General features: G+C 46.2%; 1 pseudogene; it reads left to right on the top strand.

Annotated features, from left to right (window-relative positions):
• The first annotated feature begins 4,104 nt into the window (after positions 1 to 4,104).
• On the top strand, positions 4,105 to 4,814 carry LOC102771852 (annotated as a pseudogene).
• The last annotated feature ends 4,662 nt before the right edge of the window (positions 4,815 to 9,476 follow it).

The following is a 9,476-nucleotide window of genomic DNA, read 5'->3' on the forward strand; positions in this document are numbered from 1 at the left end:
GCAGGCCGAAGCCAGCAGGGCGGTAGCTCCCAAGGGGTCCCAGTCTGTGAGAGGAAACAGGCCAGGCTGAGGGATCCCCCCCCCCGAGTGCACACATTTTTGTGCACCGGGCCTCTAGTCCTATATAATAAAGAGGTAATATGCAAATTAACCATCACACTGTCAAGCTTGTCACAAGATGGCTGCACACACAGCAGAGGCATGGTTCCTGTAATGAGCCTAAACCAGCTATCAGCAGGGACCTGAGGTTGCTTGGTGCCAGGGCAAGGCATGGGACCTGAGGCCTCGCCACCTGCATGGCGGGGCTTAATGGGGAACCTCAGAGTGTGCCTCCCACCCTAGGCCAGGCCAGTGGACCTCAGGCTGCCCCCCCACACACACCAGCACTTGGCCAGGGGACCTCAGGCTGTGCCCCTAGGCTGGTGGGCCTTGATGGGGGACCTCAAAGTGCACCCCTCACCCCAGCAGCAGGCCAGAGGACCTCAGGCCTTGCCCACCCCACACGCTGGCCCCAGCCGGGGGACATCAGGCCATGCCGACCGCCCAGCAAGGCTTGACTGAGGACCTCAGGCCACACCTCCCACCCTGGGGCTGGAAGGGGACCTCAGACCGCACCCTATGACCTAAAGGGCTTGACAGGGGACCTCAGTCCTCTCCCCCCCACTCTGTGCCTCTTGACAGGGGAACTCAGGCAGCACCTCCCGCCCATCAGACCTTGATAGGGGTCCTCAGGCCATGCCACCCACTTGGCAGGGTTTGACGGAGGACTTCAAGCTGTGCCCCCCCATCCTGGTACTGGGCAGGGGGACCTGAGGCTGAACTTGTGCCCCAGGCCAGGGGAACTGAGGCCACATCCCCACCACAGCACCGGGCTGGAGGACCTGACAGTGTGCCCGGGGACCTGAGGCTGAGCCACCAGCCTGGTGGGGCTTGCAGGGGCTCTGAGGCTGCAACCCTACTTGGCGGGGCTTGAGGGGGCACCTGAGGCTGCGCCCCCCACCAGGTTGGGCTTGACAGGGTTGGGGCTGGCCTGGTCGGGTTCTTGCCCAATGGGGGTGGGGCCGGCGGGGTCTGGATCTCGCATGATTTGGAGGCACTTGTGGCTGGGCAGGGACCTGACTCTGGGTCCTGTGGTGCGCCCCAGACTCTGACAGGAGGAAGTTTTTCATATACATTTTACTAATTTTCTTTCATCTCTGACATTTCTATTATAGAGAAAGGGCAAATAGAAATATTAAAATATTTCCTCTAATTAATTCCCTTTTAATGGTCACGAATTTCGTGCATTGGGCCACTAGTCTTACTAATAACTGCCATGCATTAAAAGCACCAAATTCACCTAATGTTGTGCTAGGTAGTTTATATTAATCACAAATGAATGTCCACCCTCCTGCATGAATGACTACCAGAATCATTTTGTGGATAAAGAACTTGGAGTAATCTCACATTCAGGGCTAAAAACTGACAGAGCAGGACTTGACCATTGCTCTGAATTCCTCAAGAATACATACTAAGCCAGGCTTCCAAGTCTGTGGTACACCTCACGGCACTTAATTCATTTTTTCTGATTTCAGCTTAAAAATGTACTTCAGGTATCAGAAAGCAAAACTTCATAATCAAAATATTGATTTGAAAAAAAAAAAACAGCCCCAGCAACAAGCAAGATAATTATCAAAATATATAGACAGAAAATGCTGATATTCAGTGATAATATCAAAACCAACAAGGGAAATATTAGTAAACTACAAAAACTCCAGAGATCACAAAGTCATTTGGGTCAGCCCCTCTACCATAGAGAGTAAAACCCTTAGAAGCAAAATGAACTAAGGGGCTAAGTCTGGCTGGTAAAAGGAAGGAAGAGGTCATTGTGTTTTCAATGACAGCGCATCAATAGTCCTGGGCTATTTGTTTTGGCTGCATATTCTCATCTCACATGACTCCTTGCATCACCAGACCCTCTGCTATGTTTAGAGTAGGAAGATTACTCAAGAGTTCTCAAGGATATGGCATTACCAAGGAAGCTTTTGACAGGAGAGATAAGAGTCAAGAAGAGGATTCTGAAGAATGAGGACAGGGGAGACACAGAGACTAGCTTGTGTTATCACTCAGACCCAGAAGGCCCAGGAAGAGCTGTCAGATTGAGCATCCCCTCACTAATTTTCAGGGTTCTCAGGAACATGAGAGCTTTGGTGTACATGGGTGATGTTAAGGTGAAAGAAAGATGAGCTCCAGGGGCCTTCCAGGAGTCAAGGGAAGGATCCTGAGTGAGCACTAAGGGCACACCCTTACCTTGAACAGACAGGCCCCATGGAGCCTGAATCCCAATGTCACGCCTGGATTGGAACAAGCAGGAGAGCCCCATATGCATTCCCTGACCTTTCCTTCCATGGTTCCTCAGAAGGTGAGAGCTTTGTCCTGCAGCTGTGAGGACAGGGAAGGAATCCAGGCCCTGCTAGGAAACAAGGGCAGAACCATCAATTACAGCTCTGGGGAACATAGACCCTAAGACCATGAGGTGGCACAGAGGCTGCCAAAGAGATCATCTCTGAGATTCCTTAGGCAGGGCTCTTAGACTGATTCTGTAAGAAGGGTATTAGAGATGTGAGGGCCTTGCTCTGAGGGGAGGGTCCCCATGTAAGGAAAGGAAGGAGTGCCAAGCATCTTCCAACATTCAAGGTAAGAAACCTGAGTGAGAATTTCCAGAACCCATTCCTCTCAGAAATGTGAGGGCCTGAGAGTACCCAGCCTTGCTATGCCATGGGATACCTGGGCATTGTTGGCATGATGTGACACAATCACCTCCTACTATGGTGTCATAAGTGGAGGGGTGAGGGACTTGGTCTAAGGGTGTGGCCTGAGGCCAGTAGTGGGAAGATTTCTAGCTATCCAGAGGCCAAGGTGAATACTAGGAGGACTAAGGTAACCACAGCCACCCCAATGGTAAGGACACCATAAAAGTAATTCCTTACTCAGCCTCAAGAATCTGAGGACAGGTATGGTCACACAAGGAGATCCTCATATTCCCCATTGCCCTCATGGTGGTCCTGGCCTTGATATGAGGGGCAGGCCCAAGGGTTAAGGAAGAATTATAGAACATGAGAACAGTGGGTCAAAGCAAGGCCTGAGGGTCCATCAGCCTCTAAATAGAAGGGATGACAAGGCACCTGACTCCCACCCACACTGGCTGTCAGCACATGAAGTCCATGGACAGGATTAGCAAACTGAAGCTCCCCCAACACTTATTTTACTTGGTCCATGGGAGGTGAAATCCTTAGTTTGAAGATGTAACCACTATTCAACTAAAGAGGTGGGGACACAAGGCCAGATATGAAGCCAAATGAGGGCTTTTAGTGATGACTGAGGACCCCAAAGGGACCAGGACAGGAAACCACATTTAACACTGGGAATACCTGCACTGCGTTGATGAGTTGAGGGCTCAATTCACTGCATTCTTTTTGGTCCCATGGGATGCCACCAGTTGAATGATGCTCTTCAATGTGAAATAAGACTCCTCAAACTCAAAGACTGCCTGCCCCTACAGTCACCTCAGTATGCCTCAGGTAGGACTGGCAGGATGCAGCCTAAAGTTTTCCCAAAGCACAAGATGAAGGTTTTTAGAGTGGTGCCCTTGAGGGGAGGTGCAAATGCAGACTTCCTTACAATCAAGGTGTTACTCCTATGCCAAAGCTGCACATACATTCTTGACCTTCATCCTCCAGGAGCTCTCATTATCAGTCTTTCAAGTAGCATCCTGACCATTTTCTCTGACCATAGTCATCATGCCTAGAGGCACAAGAGTAAGCACTGCAACAGTCAGAATCAACAAGATTCCCAAGAGTAAGCCCAGAGCCTCAGGATATTGGAGGCAGCTGCCACAATAGAAAAAAATGCCCCCCACATTCTCATCTTCTGGTTTGGAACATAATCCCCAGAACTCATCAGCTACTGTTCTAACTGGTACTTCCCAGGCATCTTGTAGAGCTCTAAAACCTCTATTACTCTTCAGGTGCATTTCACACAATATCCAAGGACAGCCAATATGAGATACATTCATGTTCCTCTGAGGTCCTAACTCTAGAGAACACATGCTGTGACCCTCTAATTATGGAGGTGACTATCTTGAAGAACTTTATCTTGTACAAGTATAGAGTGAAGCAGGCCATTCTGTTGGGAGACAATGTAACCATTGTCGACCAAAAGTAACGCCAATAACTTGCAGGGATCCTCAAGAAAGTCTCTGACAGCATTGAGGATCTCTTTCTGGTCGACATGAAGGAAATGGACTCAACAAACCTCCTTGTGAACTTGTCAGCAAACTGAAACTCCCCAATAAGGGGAGGGTGCATCCTGACAGGGGCTTACCCAAGACTGGTCTCCTGATGAATGTCCTGGGTGTGGTCTTCATGAATGGCAACTGTGCCAGTGAGGAAGAGACCTGGGACTTCCTGAATGCCATGTAAGTGTTCTCTGGGAGGAAACACATCTATGGGGAACCTAGGAAGCTTATCACCAAAGATCTAGTGAAGCTAGAGCACCTGGAGTACCACCAGGTACCCAACACTGATCTTCCATGCTACAAGTTCCTCTAGGGCCCCAAAGCTTACACAGAAACAACCAAGATGGAAATCCTGGAATTTTGGGCCAAGTTCAACAATAGCATAACAGGTGCCTTCCCATCACAATACGAAGAAGCTTTGAGAGAAGAGGTAGAAAGAGCACAAGACAGACAGGCAACCAGGGTTGGCACTGGTACTACAGGCAGGAAGTGTTCCATGGCTTGCTCCACTATTTTCTCCACAACTAGTAAAATATGAGGAATGATTTTTGTCATGAAAAAATATATGACATCATGATAGAATCTTGGATGAACAGGGGATAGAATCCCACAGAAAATTTGTTGGAAAAATAAAACAGAAAAAAATTATCACCAACTCTGATTTTCCTTCCTCTTTTCCATTTTTTCTTTTGTAAAATTAATTGTTTTATACTTCCATATGCTTAGCTTATTAAAGCATGTAGTATAGAATAAATCTTAGCAAATTAGTTCTCTTCCACCTGTAATCCTCTATTCCCCAAAAGTAATTGAGCATGTGTCTTTTGGAAGGCCCTGTGTTAGTACTGGGAACGGTAAGATAAAGACCAAGCCTCTCTTCATAAAACTTTCCTAGAAGGAGCTTCACTCACATAAGGAGGATGTTGAAATACTTTCTATGCTTTATAGGAAATTTAAAGGGGTGGGTGTTTTGGGAAGCATTCCAGGTGAAAGCAGTCAGTGTAAATTTTCTGAATCATGGCAGTTTAAATTTGGGGATGCTGCAAGTCAGCCTCTGAGATGTCGTTCTCAGTTAGGCTACATGGTGGAGAAGATAAGTCTTTGGGACTGGTGAGCAGAAGCCAGGCACTCAGGTGAGTTGTCTGAGTTGAGAGAGAAAGTATTTGCATGGCTAACTGCACTGTGGTGTATGGTCTAATATGAAGGCCCAATAATATGTGCTACCTTGACCTGCCATGAAACCAGCATGGCCTCACATTGTCTAACTGCAAGTTCTCCTCCTACTCTTCACTTGCAGATAAAGTCCTTACCCCAAATCCATCCTTTTTAAGGGACATAGCCTCCATCTTATTTATTCCTAAGTAGTGGATTTCTCTTCTTTACCGTCCTGTGGACTTTGCAAACCATCTGATTACATGCTGCAGGGGAAGTAGAGGCCACCTCATCCTCTTGATACCCCACAGCCTGTCTCCCCCAGAACTTTCTCTTTCACTGTTCCTTCATGGAACCCCCCCAATTGCCACTGTGCCATTGGTGGTGTCCCTCTCCCCCACCTTGTGAGCATGCATCATTGATAATTGCTGTATAGCTTATCTCTACAGGGCCCAGTGTTGTTGTTTTGGACACCCCATCATCATAGTGCAGAAATCCCATCCTCATCCCAGGGGGTATAATAGGGACTATTGAACATGCTCTTAGGAATTAATTTGGTAGGGCAGGTAATCCAGAAAAACAATCTTGGTCTGCGTCAGTGTATTCGTTATCTCAAGCTGACCTAACAACATACCCAGACTGGATGGCTTAATCAGTGGAAATTGATTTTCTCACAGTTCTGGAGGCTGGAATTCTAATGTAAGGAGCTGGCAGGTTTGTTTTGCTCTGAGCCCTCTCTCCTTGGTTGCAGATGGCTACCCTCTTCTCCTGGCTGTCCCTTGTGTGAGTGCATGCCTGCTGTCTCCTTGGGTGACCTAAACTCTTATTAGGACCCCACTAAATTTGCACCATGGCCTATTTTAATGGCCTCATTTTAACTTATCCATCACTTTAAATACATTATCTCCAACTAGAGCCACATTCTTTGGTACTGTGGGTTATGAACTCAACATGAATTGGGGGGACCCAATGCAGCCCCCAACAGGCAGGAATCAAATATGTCTTTGGTATTATCTTAATGAAGGAAAATAGAGTATACAAATAGGTGTTCTATGTACACGCTCTCGCTCTCCAGGGAATTTCTGACAAATAATGGTGAAGGTGAACAGAAGCCATCATGTTGACACTTTTTGCCTCATAGTTATAGAGTCAGATCCCACTGTATTAAAAGAGCATTTTGCCCTAGCTGGTTGGGCTCAGTAGAGAAAGCATCAGCCTGTGGACTGAAGGGTCCTAGGTTCCATTCTGGTCGAGGGCACATGCCTGGGTTGCGGGCTTGATTCCGTTGGTTATGTGTATATTTTTTTAAAGACCATTTTAACTAGAATACCGTTAGTGGACTTAGGCGAGTTCTAAGGGAGGACTAGGTTTTGGAAGGAAAGAAAGAACATAAAATGTAGGTGGTTTGGATTGAAGGACAGCTGGAAAGGATTGAATGAGGTAGTCCTTGATGGAATTCTTGAAACTATAAGTTGCATCAGGGTCATGGGGAGGGGGGGGGGGGGGGGGATCAGCAAACCAATATTAAATAAGAAATGCTCTAATGGAGAAAAACTATTGAATTTTAAATTGCAAATCAAAATTTTAGCTGATTTGGTGTTGTTCTGTCTGAGAGTATCACATTTTCTCTGACATATACTGGATTGATTTTTTTTTTAAAGCCTAATGATACTGTGTAGGTAAACATCAACTGGCTTTCATTAAAAAGCCAGTGTTTGCCAGTCATCTTGACAGATGCTTCACATACAAAACCTACATTTCCACAGTCTCAAATTATAGGGTTTTTTACACTCAGTTGGCGATGGTGAACTTGCCATATTCTGATAGTCACAAGAATGTAAGTGACATAACTAGACTAGACCCCTGGTCTGAATTCATCTAGAGCAAGCATGTCAAACTCACAGCCGGCACACAATGTCCAAACTCTCCCACTCTGATGCAGACCTTGTATATCTGCATTTACTTTTCTTCTCACTGCTTCAAACTATATCTCAGGAAAGTAAATAAAAAGTTTTGTGCTCCATATGGTGGGTTGGAATGCATAGCCAGAGCACTAAGCATAACAGACCGTTGAGAAATGTGAATCATGAAAGGCAGGACATAATATCCAGTGATAATATGATCATGTAAGATGGGACGTTACAAAATTACCTGGCTCAGCCTGTCTCTTATAGTAAGGAAAGCTTTAGGAACAGGAGTTCAAAAACAGCCAAGTCTGGGTCCTAGAGAGAAGCAATATGCTTAGTGCTCTGGCTATGCATTCCAGTCCACCATATGGAGCACAAAACTTTTTATTTACTTTCCTGAGATATAGTTTGAAGCAGTGAGAAGAAAAGTAAATGCAGATATACAAGGTCTGCATCAGAGTGGGAGAGTTTGGACATTGTGTGCCGGCTGTGAGTTTGACATGCTTGCTCTGGATGAATTCAGACCAGGGGTCTAGTCTAGAAGATCCTGGGTTGTGTGTCTTTGTTTTTGTTTTTGCCTGGAACCTGCCATCTACCCTGGGTCCTCTGCCTGTACCTCAGTCTCCCCATCTCACATTACACCTGGGACACAGACCTGTTTTCTGTGAGACCTTGCAGTATGGAGGTTAGTCAAGAGTTTGCATTTTTTAAATTAAATTTTATTGGGGTGACATTGGTCAACATGAACATATAGGTTTCATGTGTGGGTTTCTATGTTACAAGATCTGTATACAGCACCATGTGCTCACCACCCACAGTTAAATCTCCTGTCATCTCATATTATGACTCCCTTCCCTCTGGCAACCACAACACTGCTATTTGCATTCATAAGTTTAAGTTTTAAATCCCACATATGAGTTAAATCATATGGTTCCTAGCTTTTTCTGTCTGACTTAATTACTTAGCATAATGTTTTCAAGGTCCATCCATGTTGTTGCAGATGATGCTATTTCATCCTTTTTTAAAACTTTAATTTATTTATTTTTTTATTGTCTAAAGTTTGAAGTTTTACATGTGTCTCCTTTTTCCCCAATTGACCCCAGCCCCCCAGCCCAGGCAAGCCCCCACTGCCCCAGTGTCTGTGTCCATTGGTTATGCTAATATGCATGCATACAAGTCCTTTGGTTGCTTTCTAACCCCCCTCCCCTGCCATTTGTCTCTGGATCTATTCTTGTTCATCAAATTATGTTCATCATTATAGCCCACATATGAGTGAGATCATGTGACATTTATCTTTCTCCGACTGGTTATTTCGCTTAACATAATGTTTTTAAGGTCCATCCATGCTGCAAATGGTAAAAGTTCCTTCTTTTTTTATAGCGGCATAGTATTCCATTGTGTTTCATCGTTTTAATGGCTGAGTAGTATTCCGTTGTGTATATCTACCACTCTTCCTTATCCAGTCCTCTGTCAAAATGTCACCCCAATAAAATTAAATAAGCAAACAAAAGCCCAGTATATTCTATTACAAAAAAATTGCTTATTGTTTGCCTCAATGATTAACACATAAATTGAGAGAAAATACCCTTTGAACTTTAAATATAGAGTTCATACTCCTGTCTTGTAATTTATATATTTAATTTTTGTATATAATAAAAAACGTTTTGATGAAAGGAAAAAAAAGGGTTTTCAGGGATGTGGCATTCCCCAGGAAGCCTTTCCTTCAAGAGACTGGAGCCCCGATGAGGACCCGGATGAAGGACCCAGTCACAGAGCGAGTCCTGCAGACCCTTCCCTCATCAGCTCTGAGGTCTCCCTGTGGGCTGACCAGGGGGGATACCCTGGGAGGAGAGGGCCTTGCCTCAGGGCTGGGCCAGGGTAGTGTTCCAGTCCTGAGAGGAGAGCAGGTGACAATCCCTGTGAGAGGGCGGTGCGTCCACCCCAGAAAACAGGGGGCGCCCGAGGTCCCGCCGGCGGTTAGCCTAGAGAGGCCCTGTCCCTTTAACTGCGGGGCAGCGGCCAGCTCCCTCCAGGGAGCCTTGGAAGGGAGCCTTCCCCTCAGGAGGAGTAGAGTGCGAAGGCCCAGGCTGTGGCCCCAGTCAAGGTGAGGAGGGGAATGAGAAGTGAGCGCCCCCTCCCCCCTC

Source organism: Myotis davidii, unplaced genomic scaffold (genome assembly GCF_000327345.1).
Source record: "Myotis davidii unplaced genomic scaffold, ASM32734v1 scaffold364, whole genome shotgun sequence".
NCBI lineage: Eukaryota > Metazoa > Chordata > Mammalia > Chiroptera > Vespertilionidae > Myotis > Myotis davidii.